Source organism: Phocoena sinus, chromosome 2 (genome assembly GCF_008692025.1).
Source record: "Phocoena sinus isolate mPhoSin1 chromosome 2, mPhoSin1.pri, whole genome shotgun sequence".
Classification (NCBI taxonomy): Eukaryota; Metazoa; Chordata; class Mammalia; order Artiodactyla; family Phocoenidae; genus Phocoena; species Phocoena sinus.
In genome coordinates, this window is record NC_045764.1 from 101,463,181 (window position 1) to 101,486,631 (window position 23,451).

The 23,451-nt window shown below is 43.2% G+C and overlaps 3 non-coding genes and 1 pseudogene across 3 annotated transcripts; 3 read left to right on the plus strand and 1 right to left on the minus strand.

Moving 5' to 3' along the window:
* Positions 1-23,451, plus strand: part of LOC116748593 — a 25,218-nt pseudogene continuing 1,767 nt past the window's right edge.
* On the minus strand, positions 8,022-8,103 carry TRNAL-UAG. Its single transcript has one exon. It is a non-coding gene; the product is annotated as a tRNA-Leu (tRNA).
* On the plus strand, positions 21,564-21,636 carry TRNAT-UGU. The gene has a single exon. It is a non-coding gene; the product is annotated as a tRNA-Thr (tRNA).
* TRNAY-GUA lies at positions 22,813-22,902 on the plus strand. The gene is given in 2 exon segments: positions 22,813-22,849; positions 22,867-22,902. It is a non-coding gene; the product is annotated as a tRNA-Tyr (tRNA).

Here is a 23,451-nt window from a genome sequence, read left to right on the forward strand (position 1 = left end):
GAAATTCTTTTCCAAGAAAACATGAAAGCCTGGGGCATGTGGGAGCTGCCTGGCTGCCTGGACAGCATGTAGGAGCGTGAGGGGATTCGTGGAGTTTCAGGGTGTTGCCCCGATGGTAGATTACCTCCCAGGCCTCCCTTTCCCTCAATGGTGAGCTGATTGGGATGGTATGCCGGGAATCTCCTGAGTCTGCCCAGTGTCTGTGCCCTACCCTGGCCAGTCCGAATGGCAAGATTGTGCTTTGGCGGAAACACAAGAGGAAGAGCAGACAGCACCAGCGATTCATGGCCCAGAAGGCCTTGCTGCAGGAGCAGGGGCTGCTGAGCACATCCCCAGAGCTGGGGTCCTCCCCACCACCCACACTGTTGGAGGCACCACCAGGCAAGGAAGCCACCAGCAGTATGAGGGAGTGTGTCTGAATCTGGAGGGCTGAATCTGGAGGTGCCCCATGCAACAGAAAGCCCACACCCAGGGAATCTGCTGGGCCCTTGCCCAGCAAGTATGTGGCTATCGACTGTGAGATGGTGGGCACAGAACCCCGAACGTGGGTGAGTGAGCTGGCCCGCTGCTCTGTGGTGAGTTACCATGGCGAGGTCCTCTTCAGCAAGTACGTCTGGACTGAGATGCCCATCATGGACTACTGCAGTCTCTGGAGCGCCATCACTGGGCAGCACATGTGCAAGGCTATCTCTTTCCAGGTGGCCCAGAAGGAGATCCTGGAGCTCCTGAAGGGCAAGGCGCTGGGAGGCACGTGCTGCACAATGACTTCCAGGTCTTTCCTCAAGTACGTCTACCCTCGGGGCCAAACTCCGGATACCACTTATGTCTCCAACCTCCTCAGCTAGTCCAGCCTCAACACCCAGACCCAGGTCTCTCTTAAGGACCTGACCCTGCAACTACTGCACAAGAAAATCCAGGTGGGCCAGCAGGGGCACTCCTCAGTGGAAGATGCCAGGACAGCCATGGAGCTCTGTGACTGAGCAGGACCCTATGGGGCCTTCCCGGGACAGGACTTTCCCCTCATCCTCTGCTTTAGCTCCTCTCTGAAGTACCTAGATAACAGTATTTGATGCACATTTCCAGAGTTGTTTTACAGAAGTGAAACCCCCCCACCAAATGGAAGATGTTAACTACTTGATGACCATGAGCACACAGCCCCAGGCCTCCTGGAGCCTAAGGACTGATAGTGTTAACCCCTGTGACACCACCCTGTTACCTCACCATCAGCCAATCAGAGAACTGTGCATGAGCTGATCACGTACCCTGCGACCCCCCCCCCCCCCCCCCCCCCCCCCGTCCCTCACCTGGCCTTTAAAAATGTTTTGCCGAAACCCTTCGGGGAGCTTGGGATTTGGGGGGCCTGAACCACCTGTCTCCTTGCGTGGCCCTGCAATAAACCCCTGCACATATTGTCACCTTATCTTTGATAAAGGAGGCAGGAATGTACAGTGGAGAAAGGACAGCCTCTTCAATAAGTGCTGCTGGGAAAACTGGACAGCTACATGTAAAAGTATGAGATGAGATCACTCCCTAACACCATACACAAAAATAAGCTCAAAATGGATTAAAGACCTAAATGTAAGGCCAGAAACTATCAAACTCTTAGAGGAAAACATAGGCATAACACTCTATGACATAAATCACAGCAAGATCCTTTCTGACCCACCTCCTAGGGAAATGGAAATAAAAACAAAAATAAACAAATGGGACCTAATGAAACTGCAAAGCTTTTGCACAGCAAAGGAAACCATAAACAAGACCAAAAGACAACCCTCAGAATGGGAGAAAATATTTGCAAATGAAGCAACTGACAAAGGATTAATCTCCAAAATTTACAACCAGCTCATGCAGCTCAATAACAAAAAAACAAACAACCCAATCCAAAAATGGGCAGAATACCTAAATAGACATTTCTCCAAAGAAGATATACAGACTGCCAACAAACACGTGAAAGGATGCTCAACATCATTAATCATTAGAGAAATGCAAATCAAAACTACAATGAGATATCATCTCACACAAGTCAGAATGGCCATCATCAAAAAATCTAGAAACAATAAATGCTGGAGAGGGTGTGGAGAAAAGGGAACACTCTTGCACTGCTGCTGGGAATGTGAATTGGTTCAGCCACTATGGAGAACAGTATGGATGTTCCTTAAAAAACTACAAATAGAACTACCATATGACCCAGCAATCCCACTACTGGGCATATACCCTGAGAAAACCATAATTCAAAAAGAGTCATGTACTAAAATGTTCATTGCAGCTCTATTTACAATAGCCCAGAGATGGAAAGTGTCCATCATTGGATGAATGGATAAAGAAGATGTGGCACATATATACAATGGAATGTTACTCAGCCATAAAAAGAAACAAAATTGAGCTATTTGTAATGAGGTGGATGGACCTAGAGTCTATCATACAGAGTGAAGTAAGCCTGAAAGATAAAGACAAATACCGTATGGTAACACATATATATGGAATTTAAGGAAAAAAAAGATGTCATGAAGAACCTAGGAGTAAGACGTACTAGAGAATGGACTTGAGGATATGGGGAGGGGGAAGGGTAAGCTGTGACAAAGTGAGAGAGTGGCATGGACATATATACACTACCAAACGTAAAATAGATAGCTAGTGGGAAGCAGCCGCATAGCACAGGGAGATCAGCTCGGTGCTTTGTGACCACCTAGAGGGGTGGGATAGGGAGGGAGGGAGGGAGATGCAAGAGGGAAGAGATATGGGAACGTATGTATATGTGTAACTGATTCACTTTGTTATAAAGCAGAAACTAACACACTATTGTAAAGCAATTATACTCCAATAAAGATGTAAAAAAAAATTGTTTTTTTAATTAAGAAAAAAAACCCTTTCTTTGCTCCAAACTGCGACGTTTCGGTTTGTTTGGTCTCACTGTTCATCGTTGGGCACAGGAACTTGGGCTAACAGCTCTACCAGCTGGTGGAGGTGCAGTGGGAACAGCTGGAGGCCAGCAGCTTCCGGACCCACCCTGAGGACAAAGAGCCTGAGAGCAGCATGGACATGGAACAGTGTATGGAGGACCAGTACTGGCCTGAGGACCTGGCCCAGGGCACCAGCAGAGGAACGGAGGAGGCGCAAGGCAGAAGGGAGTGAGGAAGGAGAGGCTCCCTTGGGGAGGGGAGGCCAGGAGAGTGGCTGGGGCAGGATGCTGCCAGCTGCCCCCAGGGTCTAAAGAGTTGGGACCATCTATCTATCTGTACTCTGAGCTCCCTCTGCTCACAGCACAGCCCTCTGCGCTCCAGGGCTGTTGACAGCCCTTTCTCCCCAAATCCTGTGGTTTTGCTAATGGCACTTTACAGATATGATGAAAATGTCCCGTGGGCTAGCTGCTAGAGCCCAGCAGGAGTAGGGAATGTACCAACAGATGGTCCCAGGCTGTCACTCTAAATGTCTCCCTCCCTGGGGAGTTGGGTAGGGGTGTCAATATCTAAGAGTTTTCTTATCTCCACTCAGTGACCTGGGTAAAGTTCTCATCCTGTTGTCGCCATCTGCCTCTTCCTTCAGAGTCATTTTCCAGAGAATAAATATGCTCTGAAGCTATAGAGTTAAGGCCACTCAAGGGTCATTTTATCCCTTTCTCTCAGAACTGGAACTCTGGCTGTAGCCATTGTAGGAACTGCTAGGCTACAATGGAATAGCAGAGCCTACAGGCTCATGGGAAGCTGGGTCCTCCCATGGTGCCACCAGAAGTCACCAGGCCCTATTCTGGGAGGAGTGAGAGCAGATAAGCTTTGGGTGGAGACTGGCATATTTATTTTGACCTGAATCAGGCATTCCTCCTGCACACCCAGCACTAGGCTCTCTTAAGCAAACGCCTGAGAAACAAGACAGCAATTTGAATTCTGGGACCCCTGTGCAGAATTGCCCACAATGACCTTTGCTTATTGAAAGCAAGGCCACAGGTCTGTAGGGGAGCAGAGTGCCCGTCTACTTGGGGCTGGGCCAGGCATTAACAGCTGTGCAGTTTTACCTGCACTCAGGTGGGTGCCCCCAATCACTGCAGTGGCTGGGTTTTCTCCAAATTTCTAAAAGTGTTCTCTGTCAGAATTCATCCCCTACCCCTCTTTCCTAAGGGGCAGTTTTGGGATATGAGGTAACAAAGAGCTCAGGTCACACAGAACCTGAGCCCCATCTTAAGAGCTCTGAGACTTAAGCAAGTATGTGACTTCATTCTTGAATCTCTTCCCTCATCTGTAAAGTGGGGATAATGACACAACCACCTCACAAGGCTGTTTCAAAGATGAAGTACTAAGTGCTTGGCACAGTGCCTGGTACATAGTGAGCCGAGGGTGAAACCGAGTGAGGCCCTGTGGGGCTCCCGGGCACGGAGGCCTTTTTCATCCCCTGTTTCTTGTAGGCAAGACTCCAGCCTCCAGGACCTTCCCTGAGTTCCAAAGGGCAGATTCGAACAGTTGCTAATCAACTGTTGCCAAGAAACCACCTGAGGCCAGATTAAAGGACCAGAGGAGCTCATCCAGATTAGGGGACTGACCACCTGAGACAAGATGAAGGGAGCACAGGCCCTGCTCACCCCTGACCTTGTCAGAGACCCCGCCCTTGAACCGTTGCTATAAAACTTCTCCTCCAATCCTCCTGGGTTGGGACACATAGTTTTCAAGGACAGGAGCCCACTGTGTCCCCCTTTGCCTGGCAAAGTGATAAAGCTATCCTTTTCTACTTCACCCAAAACTCTGTCCCAAGATTTGATTCGGCACCGGTGTACAGAGGCCGAGCTTTCGGTAGCAAGGTCAGTGAGAGCAGCTGTTTTTTCTTTAAGGATTAGTATTGGACTCTTCTGGATAACACCTGAACTTGCCCTCGGGTTGAGTGGCTTTGGCCTAGACAGAACTCTTCTAGCATGTGGGGCATGGACCTCTGAGGACAACGTGCGGGGTTCCGGGCTCTCACTGTTCCTGTGCTGCATGGATTTCCAGTCAGTCTGAGCAAAGCGGCAGGGCCAGGAAGGGAGAGACACTACTGAAGGCGCACACCTGCGAACTCAGGACCACAGTTCTGGGAGCTGGCTGAGTCACTGACCGCTGCTGGCCTGGCTCCAGGACTTTGTTCTATATTCCTTGAAAATCTGTAGCTGACAGCACACTCACAGCTGAGCAGTAGCTTCAGTTCTTTTGTCTACGGGTTGATGGAGGATGGAGCTGTTAGCAGTGGGGAAATGTACTGGGTTTAAAATGTTCTGGAATAAAATTCAATTGGAAAAGTGAAAAAAAGACATGAAAGCCTATGTAAAAATCCTATGGAATCTACAGAAAGCTATAACTAATAATTGAATCTAGAAAAGCTGTAGAATACAAGATTAATATTGAAATTAATTATATATATTACTGTTTATACTATATATACATATATAGAGAGTGTATACCATATATATGTGTGTGTGTATATATATATATATATATATATACACACACATATATATATAGTATCTAGCAATGAACAATCAGAAATCAATTTTGGGGCTTCCCTGGTGGCGCAATGGTTAAGTAATCCACCTGCCAATGCAGGGGACATGGGTCCAAATCCTGATCCATGAAGATCCCACATGCTGTGGAAAACTAAGCCCGTGTGCCACAACTACTGAGCCTGCGGTCTAGAGCCCGCAAGCCACTACTACTGAGCCTGCGTGCCACAACTACTGAAATCCGTGTGTCTAGAGCCCATGCTCCACAACAAGAGAAGCCACCACAATGAGAAGTCCGCACACTGCAAAGAAGAGTAGCACCTACTCGCCACAACTAGAGAAAGCCCACACGCAGCGACAAAAACCCAACAAGCCAAAAATAAATAAATAAATAAAATAAATTCATTTTTTAAAAAAAGAAATCGATTTTGGATTCTTTTAAAAAGCAATCCAGGGGCTTCCCTGGTGGCGCAGTGGTTGAGAGTCCACCTGCCGATGCGGGGGACACGGGTTCGTGCCCCGGTCCGGGAAGGTCCCACATGCCGCGGAGCGGCTGGGCCTGTGAGCCATGGGCGCTGGGCCTGCGCGTCCGGAGCCTGTGGTCTGCAACGGGAGAGGCCACAGCAGTAAGAGGCCCGCGTACCACAAAAAAAAAAAAGCAATCCAATTTACTATAGTATCATTCAATATGAAATACTTAGCATTAAAACATGTACACTTGTACACCGAAAAAAAAATGCTGAGAGAAATGAAAGAAAACCTAAATACAAGAAGAAACATTTTGTGTTTGTGAATGAGAAGACAATACTGTTAAGATATCAATTATCCCTAAATTGATTTATGGGTTCAATGTAATCCAAATCAAAATAACAACAGGTTTTTTCCCCAGAAAATGACCAGCTGATTCCAAAATTCATATGAAAATCCAAAGACATAGCATGCTCCAAACAACAAAAGAAGAACAAAGTTGGAGGACTCACTCAAGACTTATAAATCTGCTATAATCAAGACTGTAGTATTGGCATTAAGATACAAAAATAGATCTATGGAACAGGAGTGCAGAGGTAGAACCACACATGTATTATCAACTAATTTTTGACAAAATTTCAAAGGCAAGTCAGTAGAGAAAAGTAGTCTTTTCAACAAATGATGCTTTAAAAAAACCCACAATTTTGATCCCTACTTCACACTGAATGAAAAATTAACTCAAAATGGATGAAAAATCAAAACTATACAATATTTAGAATAAAATCTTTGTCAACTTGTGTTGGGGGAAGATTTCTTAGATGCAACATTAAAAGCATGATCCATCAAAGAAAAATTAAGTACAATGATTAATTGTACTTCATAAAATTAAGAATCCCTGCCCTTCAAAAGACACTGTGAAGAGATTGAGAAGACAAACCAAACACTGCGAGATAATACTGTAGTTGCACCCTCAGGTCTTTAGGGAGGATTTTGCCTCGTAGGGGACATTTGACAATGTCTGGAGACATTTTCGTTTGTCAAAACTGGGACAGTACTACTGGTGTCTAGTGGGTAAAGGCCAGGGATGCTGCTAAACATTCTATAATACATATGACAGGCCCCCACTACAAAGAATTATCCAAAATGTCACTATGGTAGAGGCTGACTAAAGTAACAAGTCACAAGGACAAATTTATCTCTTGCCTCCTTTAGGGCGTGGGCCAGTCAGGACTATCACCACTTACTAAAATGAACCGATGACTCCTTCTCAAAGGCTTGAGGAAGGGACAATGCCTGGATTCAGACCTGGGGGCAATGAGTGCCAAACAGTGCCCAGTGCACCCTTTGGGTACCAAAGGCAGTGCACATGGGGCAGGAAAGTCATTGTCCAAAGGTCAGAAAGTGAGAATGTTCTTTAAAGAGCTCAAATTCTGACTTTGAACCCATCCTAGGATACCTTGCAGGCTGGGGGTGGGGGGGAGGTCAGGGTACTCTTCTTTGGCTGGCTCAAGCCTGGGAATTGAATCACTTCCCTGAGCTGGTGAGCAGTTGCCTCCCTCGATGATTCGCTTTCTGCTTAACCCATCGTCCTTTACTGGCTTGACTTTACCACCTTTACCTGGAGGGAGAGACGGAAAGAGAAAGTGTGGGTGGGTGGGTGGGTGGTGCTGTTGTAGCGGGGAGACCAGTGGAAAAATAGAGAACATCCCGTAGGAAACTCTAGGGGTTCCAGAGGCAGTCAGCATCGGGAACTGCACAGGGACACTTTGCATCTGCCCGAATTTTGCCGTGTTAACACTTAAGAGAAAATGATGAGATAAAGTCTCACTTCGCTCCCGGCTCCCCTCCGTGCCCCACCCGGGAGTCTACAGAGTCTACTCTCCAATTCAGCCTGCAGGGAGGGAGGCTGTCGTTTAGATTGGATCGGTTCCTGCTTCCGGGGAGCCTAACCCCACCCCATCCCGCCGGTTTCAAGGCTCTCCACCTCTCCTCAACTTGAATGCCCCAGCTTAAATGCAACACCTTTGGCAAGTCCTTATCCGCTCCTGTAGTGAGGACCCGGGCAGTGATCGCTTGTGATTAAGAAAGAAAACCTTGGCAGCGGTGGGATTCGAACCCACGCCTCCAAAGAGACTGGAGCCTAAATCCAGCGCCTTAGACCGCTCGGCCACGCTACCAAACGTATACCACATACTTCTGTACACTTGCTAGTTATACGTTTCTGCCCTTTTTTTTTCCCGCGTTGTTCTCTACTCCCTGACCCGAAACCATGATTCTAGGTATCACCAAGGGACACTAAGAAAGTTCTTCTCAGCTCTACTAGGACTCGAACCTGCATTCACCCAAGCCAAACAGCTCTTCTCACTCCAGGAGCTAAAAGAGAAAGACCTTCAAAACCAAGTATCCCCTTCCGAAGCACAGCACTTGGGATCTAGAATGTAACATCTTTGCGAAGGCGGGTCACGTCAGGTTCCGCCTGGCGTCCAGTAAGCGCTCAAAAACTGTTGAGAGGACGAATGAACTCCTTGATTTAGACTCCAGATCACTTGGGGATCGCGGTGGTGGAATAAGAAAGAGCAAACTGTCTTTCCCTGTCACCACCCCGCGCGCCGCGACTTCAATTCTTTGCTAAATTTTGAGTTTGATACTTTTCGGTTCTGAAGCCGGGAGAGAAGTCTCCAGGAGTCATGCACAGTGCGTGCGTTAAACGACTGGGGAAAAAAAAAAACTTGTCTCCTAGTTCCCTTTTTCTTCTCTTGGCCGAAAGCGCAAATAGCCGACGCCGATCAATGCCCGCTCCCTAGTGCCAGCCCAAGCAGAGTCTGCAGTCTTCCTCCCCAGTTCAGCCTACTGGTAGGGAGGCTGTTTTTTAGGTCGGATCGGTTTCTGCTTCCCGGGAGCCTCCAGTCCCTTTTGTATCTCTGTGTTTCCCATTTCTGCGTCTCCCAGAGAGGTCCTGTTTCCCCTGCGCAGTTGTAGCCCTGTGGAGGCTATTACTACTGGCGACTGCGGAAGGAGACGGACTGAGATGTCCTTCCATAGGGACTGAGGCCGGATTCTGAGCCCAGACTGGTACTCAAGGTGCCCAGGATTCCTGAGAACTCTCACGCTCGCGCTCCTCATCCCACCTAGAAGCCCAAGCCTGCCGGCCTCCAGAGGGGAGCCTGGGAACGGGGCCAGAATAGGCGAGAGAATTACACTGTCACGCCTCTTGACCCGGAGAAGAGGAGCCACACATCAGTTCTCCAAATGTTTGAGCATCTGTCTAGGGTCCACCAAACTTGAGTTTCCATGTTCCCTATGTGAAAAGGAATTCTTGCTGCTTTTAATTACAACGAAGTGGAAGTTACAGAAGGCCACGATGCTATGTCTCTTTTGCTACTTTGTGGCAGTAGCTGAGAATTATTTCACAACTACTGCCTAGACTTGGGGGTGGGGGGGCGGGCAATAAAAACCATTGCAGCAGAGATCGGTTTTGTATTTTGGAATTCTAACAGGTGACTGAGCAAAAGGCTGGGCAATGGGATTGGGGGATGCTTGGGCCAATTTTCTGCCTTCTAAGGGTAGAAATTGTGGTTCCCTGGTGATATCTGATCACATCCTTCATTTGATAAAATTAAAGCTATTTGGGGGGCAAATTCCACCAAGAGCCTCAAACGGGGAGGTTGTATATGCTCTGTGCTTCCCTCTCTCTTGCAAATATGCAGTCTATGTCAGAGAAGAAGCACCCAGACCTGGCTCACTTCCTTAAGAATAGACAATTGTCATTGTTTCTTAATTCCCCCAAGAGAAGGGAAAATCAATCCCTTCTCTTGGTGGTGTTGAAGGTTCCCAGGACACATAAAGGGGATTTTCCCAGGGCCTCCAGTAAAATTCTATGGTCTTTGTTTTGGGTGGAATTGTGTCCCTCCAGAAGGATATATAGAAGTCCTAATTCCCAGTGCCCCAATATGTGACCTTATTTGGAAATAAGGTATTTACAGAAGTAATCAAATTAAAATGAGGTCATTAGTGTGGGCTCTAATCCAATACGACTGGTGTCCTTATAAAAAGGGGGAAATTTGGGCATAGAGATAGAGATCTCTTCCTGAAATCCCATAAATTTCAACATAAGAGTGAAGGGAACAGGGATTGCAGGAAGACTGCTAACTCAGATTCTCTGTGGGATCTCTGTAAAAGAACCTCAATGTATTTTCAAGGGTAATAGAGGTAGACATATTGGGGCTGGAGCTCCCTGCTGGTGTGGAAAGAGATCACTGGAGAGGGGCAACTCACCAGTGGTAGAGCAGTGGCCCTCAAATGTTAGCATGCATCACAATCACCTGGAGGGCTTATTAAAAAGACAGATTGCTAGACTCAACTCTTGGAATTTCTGATTTAGAAGACCAAGGGCCTAAGAATTTATATTTCTAACAGGTTGTGAGGTGCTGCTGCTGCTACTGATCCAGGGACCATGCTTCGAAAACCACTGCAGCAGAGATCAGTTTTTTGTTTTGGAATTGTAACAGAAATGAGGAAGGCAAGCTGAAGGAGTCAAAGGTGTGCAGACTTCTTGAAAGCAGTGTGCAGGGAAGAGATGTATGCTCAATATGGTGGCTGTGGGGGAAAAATGAGAGGCCTTGGATATAAATGAGAGGGAAAAGCCTGGCAAAATATTAAAGACTACTGTTAAAGACAAGGAAAAGGTCCTTCCAATACTGGTGAACAGTACCGGTCACTTTGTGACCCTTAAGACATGAATAGGGCTTCCCTGGTGGCGCAGTGGTTGAGAGTCTGCCTGCCGATGCAGGGGACGCGGGTTCGTTCCCCGGTCCGGAAAGATCCCACGTGCCGCGGAGCGCCTGGGCCCGTGAGCCATGGCCGCTGAGCCTGTGCGTCCGGAGCCTGTGCTCCGCAACGGGAGAGGCAACAACAGTGAGAGGCCCGTGTACAGCAAAAAAAAAAAAAAAGACATGAATAGAATGTGGACCCAAGGATGTCCAGGACTAGAAACGCTAGAGGTCTCAGATGAACTACGCAAAAATGGAATCAAATGGTGCTATCTTCTGAAGTCTCTGGCCACATGTATTTGTCTTACTGGGCATGGCATAAAGACACATGAGCGTGCAGGAGAAACTAGGAGAAATGTTTGCACCCTTACCCTCTCCTAGGCCACATGGAAAACTTTGCACATATCCAAATTAATCAACTGAGGTCACCCTGGAAACTTGATACCAGAGGTCTTTCTCATCTGTGAAAGAACTTTAGAGACTTGAAGCCTAGGACGTCTGATGTCCATGAACAATGCACCTGCAAGATCTCGGCCTAAGAAAATGGAATCTCATCTACCCTTGATCTTCTATGTCCAAGTGTATTTTTTATCATGTCCATTTTACAGACTTAGACAAGGTAGAGTTCACACCCTTGTCAGTAGTGTGCAAAATACTTGCATTCTCCTTTGAACCTTAGAGACCTAAGGATGTCTACCAGGATATGCATCCTACAGTCCTTCATTCTATCAACTGAGTGATTGAAGTATGTGTCGACTGAAAAAACATGTATAATGTGAGAGTTGTGAGTTAGTTTTATTGGGGGCAAAATGAGGACTATAGCCTGGGAGACAGCATCTCAGATAGCTCTGAGGGACAGCTCTGAAGAGGTAGGAAGGAACCCAGTATTGTATATGATTTTAGTGAAGGGGGGTCCATGCAGTCAAGCACACATTTTGGCAAGGCTTGCTGCTAGTCACAAGGAGCAGATGTCTCTGTTAATGATTTTAGTGCTTTTCTAGATGTAAGAAGATGCAAGAATTTGGGCTCATAAAATCTCCTCCTGAAAATATCTAACTATCTGAAAGGCCTGTTTTGCCAGTTTTTCCCAGAGCACAGATTGCCTCATTCCTGATCTCCACCCTGAACCCCTTTCAGGGTGTGTTGAATGTCAGGGGCTGCAGTGGCTAGTGACTTAATCCTTGCAGAGGCAGATGGCAAATGCCAGTTTGTAGTTGGCATATACATAGTAAACGTTATTCAAATTTTCTTTTTGTTAGGAATCTATCTAGTTACCTCCCAGTACCAGATATTGGTTACTGTGTTCATAAAACCTTCGAAGTCCTCACTGAATATTTTGTCTACTTGTTTAATACTTACTGAGAGAGGAGTGTTCAAATATCCAATGATGATTGTGTATTTTTCTATTTCTTCTCTCAGTTATGTCAACTTTTGTTTCTTACCTTTGAAGACATGTTATTAGATACATAAAAATTCAAGGATATTGTGGAGAGTTTAAATAGAATTTCTTTTCAGGGCAGTTTTAAGTTCACAGCAAAATTGAGTAGAAAGTGCATAGAGTTCCCATCTACCTCCTGCCCTCACACATGCACAGACTCCTCCATCTTCAGCATCCCACACTAGAGTGGTACAGAATGGTACATATGTTACAATCAATGAATCACACTGATACATCATTATCGCCCCCAAACCACAGTTTACAATAGGGATCACTCTTGGTGTTACAAATTCTATGGATTCTAACAAATGTATGACATGTATCTACTGTATCAAATAGAATAGTTTCACTGCCCTAAAAATCCTCTGTGCTCTGCCTATTCACCCCTCCCTCACCCCAACCCCTGGCAACCAGTGATCTTTTTGTTTTGTTCATAGTTTCACCTTTGTCAGAGCATCATATATTTGGAATCATACAATATGTAACATTTCAGAAGGGCTTCTTTCATTTAGTAATATGCATTTCAGTTTTTTGTCTTAGTCAGCTCAGGCTACCATACAAAATACCATAGACTGGGTGACTTGAACAACAGAAATCTATTTACTTACAGTTCTGGAGGCTGGAAGTCCAGGATCAGGGTGCTAGGATTGTCGAATTCTGATGTAAGCTATCGTCTGGCTTGCAGGCAAGCACTCTGTCCTCACATGGCAGAGAAGGAGACAGAAAGAGAAAGCAAGCCCTCTGATATCTCTTTTTATAAGGACACTGCTCCCAGCTTGAGGGCCCCATCCTCATGGCCCCATCTAACACTACTTACCCCCAAAAGACCATCTCCAAATACCATCACATTGGGGGTTAGGGCTTCAACATATGAATCTGGCAGAAACATAGTTATTCAGTCCATAACAGTTCTTACATTTCTTTTCATGGCTTGTTAGCTCATGCTATAGGTCTCAGTGCTGAATAATAGTCTACTGTATGGATGTACCACAAGGAATATTGTATATAATTGACCCTTTTATAATAAAATATTCCTCAATATCTCATACAGTACTTCTCACCTTAAAGAATCTGTTGTCTGATATTGATATAACTACATCATCCTTTTTCCTTTAAAGAGTTTTCAATGGTATGTCTTTTCCATTTTTTTACTTCCAGCCTATCTGTATGATGGAAGAAATTTTCATGTATTTGAATTCATAAACTCAAACTTTTCATAAATTTCCATATATAAATGTTTAAAACATTTGCATCATCACAAGTCATTCTGGCTTATACATAATTTGGCTTGAACTTTACACTAACTAGAACAGCTTGTCTTATGACCTGTCAAACATGCATTGTACATCTGCTTTAACCATTAACGAAAATAATGTATTGTAAAATCAAAATGGAATGACTGTGGTTTAGGTCTCCTCTTGTAACTATGCAAACATTTTGGACTCCAGCCAATCCTTGCTTAACAAACACCCTTACTTCTTGCCAGCTCCAAACCTAAATCTTGACAAGCAACTTACATAACTTTGCAGTTTTTGCCTATGTAAGCCTCCATTTTATAGGTTGGTGGAACACAGTTCAATTGCTTCTTGAATCTGTGTCTCCTAGGGTACAGTCCTTGGTTTGGAACAAATAAAACTCTTTTCTCTTTCTATTGTTCATTGTTTATTGATTATTTCTGTCAACACTTGTCTTTACATTTAAAATGTGTTTTCTATAAACAGCATAGAGTTAGGTCTCATTTTTACTCAATCTAACAATTTTTGCTTTTAACTACAATATTTGTAACATTTACATTAAATGTAATTTCTGATACAGAGGAGATTGAGTCTACCAATTGCTACTTGCTTTCTATTATTCCCATCAATACTTTAAAAAAAAATAACTCTATTGACGTATGATTTACATACCTTAAATTCATCTTTGTAAGTGTACAATTCAATGATTATTTTGGTAAATTTACCAAGTTGTACCACCATCACAATAATCAAGGTTTAAAACATTTGTGCCATTACAGTAAGATCCCTCTTATCTGTTCTTTGTTTCTTTATTCCTTGTTAACCGAGAAATCCAGGAAGAGAGACCTGGTTGAGATAGAAAATAAATGCTTTTATCGGGGTTTGTTAGGACTGCAGCCCAGGAAGCATAAATTCAAGGAAGTACTTGAATTGTGTTCCATTGCATTACAAAATGAGGGAAGCTTACAACGGCAAAAAACTGTGGGGTTACATAAATTATTTGTCAAGAATTAGAAGTAAGCGTGCTTATTAAGCAAGGATTGATTGGGATTTGAAATGATAACATAGTTGTGACATGGGTAGGGGACATTTTGAAACTACAAGGTTGTAGCTAGCAGCTGCTAGCAGATATATATATATATATTTTTTATTGGAGTATAATTGCTTTACAATGTTGTGTTAGTTTCGGCTGTACAATTAAGTGAATCAGCTATATGTATACATATAACCTCTGCCACTTGGACCTCCCCCCTCTTCCCACCCATCTAGGTCATCACAGAGCACCGAGCTGAGCTCCTTGTGCTATACAGCAGGTTCCCACTAGCTATCTACTTTACACATGGTAGTGTATTTATGTCAAACCTAATCTCCCAATTCATCCCACTCTCCCCTTCCCCCTTGTGTTCACACATCCATTCTCTAGGTCTGCATCTCTATTCTTGCCCTGCAAATAGGTTCATCTGTACCATTTTTCTAGATTCCACATATATGAGTTAAATCGACAGATGAATGGATAAAGAAGATGTGGTATATATAAATATATACATATACATATAATGGAATATTACTCAGCCATAACAAGGAACAAAACTGGGTCATTTGTAGAGATGTGGATGAACCTAGAGTCTGTCATACAGAGTGAAATAAGTCAGAAAGAGAAAAACAAATATTGTACTAGATGTTGTTTTGAAAATGACTGGTAATGTCCTTGAAGTTCAGAAAATTCAAGTTCTCTGTGATTTGGGAACGTTTCTGAAACCACATCCACAATGGGTACCTGGCTCCATTTTGGATGCCTGAAACATAGTTACTCCATTTTGATTTTTAAAATAATCTTAAATATATCATCATTGTCCTTTTCTGGCTTTGTATTAAACAAGCACTTTTATCATTCCATTTATCTCCTCCATTTTGTTTTACTTTTAGTTATCATTCTTTAAGTTCTTAACCTTAAATTTACTAAATGCATCATTTTTATTAGTCTACCTGAAATTAACATTTTAATCATATCCCAGACAATGCAGAAAACTTACAATGCAAGAAACGTATTGCAGATGGCAGAATTTCCTTCTTTTTAAAGGTTGAATATTACTTCATTGTATATATGTATACCATATTTTCTCTATCCATTCATCCATCAACATTTAGATTGTTTCCATACCTTGGCTACTGTGAATAATTCTGCAATAAACATAGGAGTTCATATGTCTGTTTGAGATACTGATCTCATTTCCTTGGGCTATAAACCCAGAAGTGGAATTACAGGATCATAAAGTAGTTATATTTAAAAAATTTTTTAGTATCCTCCATACTCTTTCCATAATAGCTCTACCAATTAACATTCCAACCAAAGTGCACAATGGTTTTCTTTTGTCCACATCCTCACCAACAGTTGCTATCTTTTGTCTTTTTGATAAAATCCATTATAGCAGGTGTGAGGTGATATCTCATTGTGGTTTTGATTTGCATTACCCTGATGATTAGTGATGTTAGTACCTTTTCCTATATCTGTTGGACATTTGTATGCCTTGTTTTAAGAAATGTCTACTCAGGTCCTTTACCCATTTTTTAATTGGTCATTTGTTTTTTTGCTATTGAGTTATATGATTTTTTTAAAAATATATTTTAGGTATTAATCCCTTATTAGATATATGGTTTGCTAATGTTTTCCCCTATTTGGTAGAAAATATTCACTCTATTGATTGTTTCATTTGATGAACAGAAACTTTTTAGTCTGACATAATCCCACTTGTCTATTTTTGCTTTTGTTGCCTGTGCTTTTGGTGTCATATACAGAAAATCATTGCTTAAACCAATGTTGAGAAGTTTTTCCCGTATGTTTTCTTCTAGTAGTTTTATAGTTTTAGGTCTAACACTTAAGTCTCTAATTCATTTTGAGTTGATTTCTGTATAAGATATGAGATAATGGTCCAGTTTTATTCTTTTGCATGTGGATATCCAATTTTCCCAACACCATTTCTTAAAGAGGCTATCCTTTCCCTATTGTGTGTTCTTGGCACCCTTGTCAAAGATCAGTTGAATATATATATGAAAATTTATTTCTGGGCTCTATATTATGTTCCTTTGATCTATGTCTATTTTATGGTAGTATGTTACTATTTTAATTACTGTAGCTTTGTAATACATTTTGAAATCAGAAAGTATGATGTCTCCAGCTTTGTTCTTCTTGCTTAAGATTGCTTTGGCTAGTCAAGGGTTCAAAGAAGACAAAGAGATCAAAGAGAATAAATCCAGTCCTTGTAAGAGCTGTAAATAAACACTGATATTTACTTAAAAAAAAAATTGCTTTGGCTAATCAGGAACTTTTGTGGTCCCATATGAATTTTAGGATTTTTTTCTATTTTTGTAGAGAATACAATTGGGATTTTGATAAAGATTGCACTGAATCTGTAGATCACTTTGGGTAGTTTGGATATTTTAATGCTATTAATTCTTCCAATCCATGAACAAAAAACACTTTCCACTGAACAGATGTTTAGAAAACAAAGGTTGTCCTGTTGCATAAGATAAGTTTCTTAAGTGGGGCTTCTCTCACTAGAAAGTGTGCCTGCTTGAGGGTCTGAAATCATGAATTGGCCTGAAAAAGGAGGTCAGAGATTTTTCAGAGGAAATCTGCCCCAGCAGGGCTAAATGCACATGCCATGTTAAACTGTTTCTACCCAGTGTTTTTTTATGAACATTATCTTAGAGATTCTCAGTCTCAGTAGGTAACCATATGTTTATTCTTAGGTTACTTCTCCTTTTTCTGTAAGGATACTCTGTGTGTGTTGGGTGGGTGAGACATTCATCTCTGTGCTGGTGTCAGGTACACCATTCAGTGACCACATAAATATGAGAACTGGCACCTGAATTCAGACTAGTTTCCTGGAATTTATGCTTAAATTGGGTGACAGCTAGAAGTCCCTTAGAGATTTTCAGTGCTTGTTTTACCAAGAATTTCAGGAAGAGGAAACTATAAGAGTCTGTTATATTCTAGATTTCTGAGGGTAATAATTTCCTTCACTCTCTGCACATATCTGTGTATTTGTTTGCTCTCCATTTCTAGTATTTACTAATGCCCTGATATGTGCTGGTGGTCACTTTGCTAGGTATTTTGGAGACCCAGAAGTATAATCCATACAACCTTCCCCTAAAGGAGCTGTATAATATATAAACTGCAGATGATGTACTAATACACACAATTCTAAAAACAAAACAAAGCCATCTAACTACTACAGGAGACTGCAGTACAGTCTCCTTCCCTTTTTCTTTTCCATCTCATTCAGTTCTTTCTTTGTATCTTTTGTAGCATTTTCCAAAAGATGGACATAGAAATACACAGAAAACCACAACTCAGAAGTAATTCTGGAAGATTAAAAAAATTAAAATGTGCATCCTTTTGACAATATTTCATATAAGATGAAGAAATATGGGAAGGAAGAGAGAATCATGATAATTTCATGGTTGAGTGTAGTTGAACGGGTAATGTCAGTCTGGATGCTTACTTCTGGGTGCTGGGGGACACTTCCATTACATGTGTCCTATTCAAAATCTTGAGAGAGGGAGTGTAGAGGAAGGAATAGCAAGGACAAAAAATGGTTCATGGGTTTCAGAGGGGAAAAGAGATGAAATCTATTTGGTAAAAAGCAAAGGCATTGTGAATTAGAACATTGAGATGGTTTTTCCAGGATAAGTAGTGTTTGCTAAGTATGGAGGAATGGGAAATCATTCTAGTTGAAGAAATAATAAGCAAATGATCACAACTGGAAAAGGTGTGAGTTATATCTGGGGAATTATAAGTGGACCAAGTTGACTGGAGCAAAGATCTGTACAGGGCAACCTGTTGCCAATATATAACGGCCATTTGATAAATGTTGATCCAAATATTGGAAGATAAAAGCAGTGAGGTAGAGAGACACATACTAACACCTTCAGTGTTAGTTAGGAGTCTTTTAAGTTGAAGATAATTTTTGCTAAAACAAAAAGGGAGGATTTCTTTAAGAATTCAGGGAAGTCTCATAGATTCCAAGTGGGAATACAGTGAGGCCTCTGAAGTGGGCCATAGCTAGGGACTTAGAAGGTATCCAGGCTTCCTTTCTCACTGTCACCGCTCTCTTTTTTGTTCTTTGGCATTCTCTCCCTTATGCTCTTTCTATAGTAATGCTTTCTCTGCTTCTCAGCCCATGTGGTAGAATATGATTGATTTTATAACTCCTACCACTCTAATTTCCGTTCTAGTAATTGTGGGCTAATTAATTTGTACCAACCTCCTTGAGGAAAAATGATAAAAATATTGGATAAGATTTTACCAAATCTTCATAAAAGCATCAAAGTACTGATATGATAACAAGCCACTAATAGGTCAGGATCTAAAGGAAAGATGAAATCTGAGAGCATTAACCTTTGTAGCTCCTAAGACATTTGCTAATTACTGCAAAATTGGGCTATAGTTTTGGCAGCATCTTTGGGTGTGAGAAAAAAGAGGGACAGATGTCAAGATCCAGCACCCACCAAAAGTGGAAATTCTAGTAAGGCACTCTGCCAAATATTAAGTTGGGACCCCAAAGAGATATTCTCACAAGATAAGGATGAACAAGAAGTTAACCTTCCACTTAATTGTTGTGGAGCTCAGCAGAAATCAGCTAAGCTTAGCAAGAGAAAAGGGAAAGGATGAGCTGTCAGCTTTTCCTCGTCTTTTCCTGGTGATCACAGGTCTGATTTGCAGCTTGGGCTTACATCATCTTGGAGGCCCAGGGAATGCCTGGCCATGAACTTTTTTCAGGGTCCTCTTGGGCTGATAATGGTCCAGGTACATGTGAGAAACAAAAGCCATATATATATATTTTTCCAGGAAGACAGCTTCAACTTGACCTCAAAAATTCACTGCATATAATTTTGCAAAGATATTGAGCAGTACACATTCAAAGATGACCAGTTACACATGGAAACAATGTGACATGAGTACGAATCAACTAAAGCAACAGATAGCATAATACAGGCTTATCAGTTATAGATATTAAAAATTATAATTACTATGTTTAAAGAGATTTTTTTAAAAGTGGCAGATATCTGTGAGGAATGGGAAATCACAAAATTTGGCTTAGAAGTTTTGAAAAAGAAGCAAATAGAACTTCTAGAATTGAAAATTACAATTTATAATTACAGTTTACTCAGTGGGTAGCTTTAACAGCTGATTAAACACAGCTGTAGAGAAAATTAGTTGATTATGAGTAAGAACATGTAATCCACAATGCAACTTGGAGAGAAAGAAAGACAGAAAATACAGAAGAGAGGTTAAAAGAAATGGAGGACAGGGTGTGAAGGTCTAATATATGTTTAATTCCAGTTTCATGAATGGAGAAAGAAAAAACAGAGAAAAACAACATTTAAAAAGATAATGGCTGAGAATTTTCCAGAACAGAAGAAAGACAGCAATCTATAGATTTAAGAAATCTATAGTGTTAGTATGTGTCTGTTTACCCAAGAATCTGACACCTTCACCATTGGAAAAGTATGGGATTTCCCTGTGGGATTATTTACTCCTGGTTTACACTTCTAAACCGAAATCTTCCCTGGATGCATCTGATTGGTAGACCTAGGTAACATGCTCACTCTCAGCCGCCAGGTGGGAAAGCAACTTTTCTAGGACAGACTTACATAAGTCAAATTACAAAAAGTAAGGAAAATGTTTAAAAAGTGTTGGACACTCACTAGTATGACAAACACCTGCAACAGGGCTATTCAGAAAGCTCAGGTTCAGGTGTCTGCTGTTTTCTCTTTCTACTCTCTTCTTTCAAGAGCACATAACCCTTAGAGGCTCTGACTCAATAAATGACTTATGTAATTTGATCTAACCTTGACCTATCAATCTACAGAGCTCTAGATAGAAGAGTATTCTGGCTATCATAAACTCCTATATCCTCCAACCACACCTCAGATTCAGCCTACCTAAATCTGAGCACTTCTCCCCCCTCTGCCTTCTCGAGATACACATCTCTCCCTTAGATTTTTTTTCAGTATCATCTTGTTTCTTCAACGTATGATATTTGAGAATCCTCCCTGACTCTTTCCCCTTTGTTGTCTCATTTCTTCTTCATTCATATCTAACTTCAGCAGAATCTCCCTTGCGTGTGTCTCTCTCATTCATTCCTTCCTTTCCAGTCCTGTAACTATTATTCTCCTGCATTGTATGTTTGAGGATCTGCACCATGGCCAATCTCTGGTGTCCCCTTGACTCTGGTTTCTCTTCCCTTCAATTCATTCTGCATCTCCAAGCCTTGTGAGTTTCCATGTTCAATTTTTAAAAAGGTGTAACTTCATTCCAGAAATTTCACAGTCTCCTGATAACTTGTCTTACATTCCCTCACTTCCACCAGGGCCGGCATCTGCCCCAGTGTCTGCCTTGGCCCTTTAAATGCTTAGGTCTTTCTCTCCAACTTTGCTCATAAATTTTTCTCTACCAGGGATCACGCCGCCCCCAAACTTGTATGTCTTAACCTTTCTTCAAAGCGCAGCTCAAGTCCCATCCCCTCCTGCAGGCCTGCCTCTGTGATGGCTCACTCTGTAGTTTTGTGTACCTTGACACTGTCCACCGCCCCTCACACCGGGCACAGCTACTTTTCGTTGTTCTCTTTCATGAAAACTAACTTTCTTTTACACCACAAGACTATGCCAGTGACTTCAAAGTAAAGACCATATCTGGATGCCTGGTTCCTAAGTGCAGAGCCTAACACAGAATTGGAGCTCAGTGTTTATTGAATGAAGGGAAGAATTAAACAGAGAATTAACGAATGCCTGCTCTGGCGCTGCTACTCGAGCTGTAAAGAGGTCCCTAGTCTAACGAACTTGAGGCAGGCCGATCGGTGGATGTCCAAATCAAGGAGAAAACCAAGTGCGGATGTCTGGATTTCATGTGAGATATCTTAATTTTCACAATCTGCAGAGGGCAGAGGCGGGGAAAGCTTTCACTGCATCAGACTGTGTTGGGTTGGGCAGATTTCTGCAATTTAAAATAGTGGTAGGTCCTGTCACCGCCCCCCCCCCCCCATATTGCTCTGTCCCCAGTAAGAGTCTACAAACTGAGTTCCAGTAGTTGGGAAATAGATCGAATCGACGTTCAGGTTTTGGTCGCCCGGTACCTACGGACACTCTAATAAAGGCCCAGCTGGGAGAGAGAAATAAGCGTTATATGTGGGGGCCCTATAGCTCAGGGGTTAGAGCACTGGTCTTGTAAACCAGGGGTCGCGAGTTCAAATCTCGCTGGGGCCTCGTGTGTATTTATTATTTTCAAATCTTCCTCACCAGCCACTCACCTCTCTCTCGTTACTTTAACCCCTGCGAAAATTCAGCTCATATCTTCTCGCCAGTGTTCAGATGTGCCAAATAAACACCCGAGCGGAACCACTTCCTCTCAGTTTCCAGTACGAATGCGCAAGTGCTGCTTCGCTGCCTAGATTGTGGCGGAGTCCACTACAAACTGCGGGGAGCGCTGCCAGCCTCCGCGGACGCCCTGGCTGTGCGGACCTGCAGCAAGAGCCCTGAGGGCGGCCGGAGCCGGAGCGGGGCCTAAGGGCTGTGGGGAAAGAGTTGGGATCGAGCCCTCAGCACCCGCTCTGGGCAGATTTAGAGCCCAGAGCAAGGTCCCCTCCCCACAGGGGAAGAGCCGGCGTCAGCTGTCCTGATTTGGGGGTCCGACAAGTTTTCATGTTTCAGTGGATTTTCGAACATTTAAGTATCTCAGCGGGAAAATTAGCGTCGGGACTTGGGTCACTAAATTTGTTATTGACTCAAAGAAACTGTGGCTTCCTCTTTGAAAAACCTTAAAATAGTTTCTCCAAGTCAATTCTCATAGCAGCATTGGGTTTAGCCATATGTATTATATACCCCTCCCTCCCCTACTCTGTGGACGTGTAAGCGGAAGAGAGAAGCAGCTCGCATGTGCAAACGCTCCTGGATTTGGAGGCGAGCGCAGGAAGTGTGGAAAAGAAAGGCCCAGGCCAGAGCTCCGAGGCCCGCCCTTCTCTCTGGCTCGCAGTTGCGCGATCAGAATTGTATGTTCCACCACCTCAGCCCTTAGTTCTCCGATGCCCGGGTGTCCGCTCCCACTTTAGACACACATCATGCCAGGGAGGCCCCGGGCAGCGCACTCCGTGAAGAGAACAGCCCGGGGGCGAGCAGATCGCCACGGTCCGGGGCGGCCTCGGGATGCACAGGCTCTAGGTGCGCCGGTGAAGAGCCCACTCTCTGGTCATGCTTGGAAACCCGTACCTGAAGCAAGAGAATCCAGTTCTAGGGGGGTTGTCTGCAGAACCGCGGATGTAGAACTTTCTCCTAAGCTGGCTGCTAAGTGGTGTCCATGCACCGGCAACTAGTGGGCCATTATGCACGAACCTCTGCTTATCAATGTCCTCAATATAGAATAGTAGGAACATAACTTCCATATTTCCTTCGATAGCTCAGCTGGTAGAGCGGAGGACTGTAGTGTAAAACAATATGGTTATCCTTAGGTCGCTGGTTCAACTCGGGCTCGAAGGAAGTGTTGATGTTTTGGGGGTTGCAACCACCCATCGAGCGAGCCGTTGCTCTCCTGTTTCTTACGTCGTTTTCCCTCTTCTGGAGTCATTTTCTCCAGACCTTACCCCGTTCCAAAGATAAACTCAGCATGGTTGCATGAACTTCGAGAATCACCTCTTGAAAAGTTGGACTTGTTGGGCACGGTTCTCAGTTAAAAAGGGAGTGTGCACCAACTCTTCCAACCAACTAAGGAAGTTCTGGGTTGGATGTTCTAGCTGAGCTTAGGTTGCTGCCTGAGGTCCAAAGTTTGGAGATCCAAGACCACTCGCTGGTACAGAATATATATATATATATATATATATATATATATATATCCGGCGGCCCTTGGGACTCTTAATTTTGGGACTCTTAATTTGCGGGACAAACCCCTGAGACCTTCATTCACTCTATACACATACATTCATTCAGGGGGAGGCCCTTTTAATTTATTCAGCTGTTTATAGATTTTTATAGTTCCACAAAAATCATTTTGAGCTGGAGCCGGAAGGAGGAACAGGATTTGACGTGAAT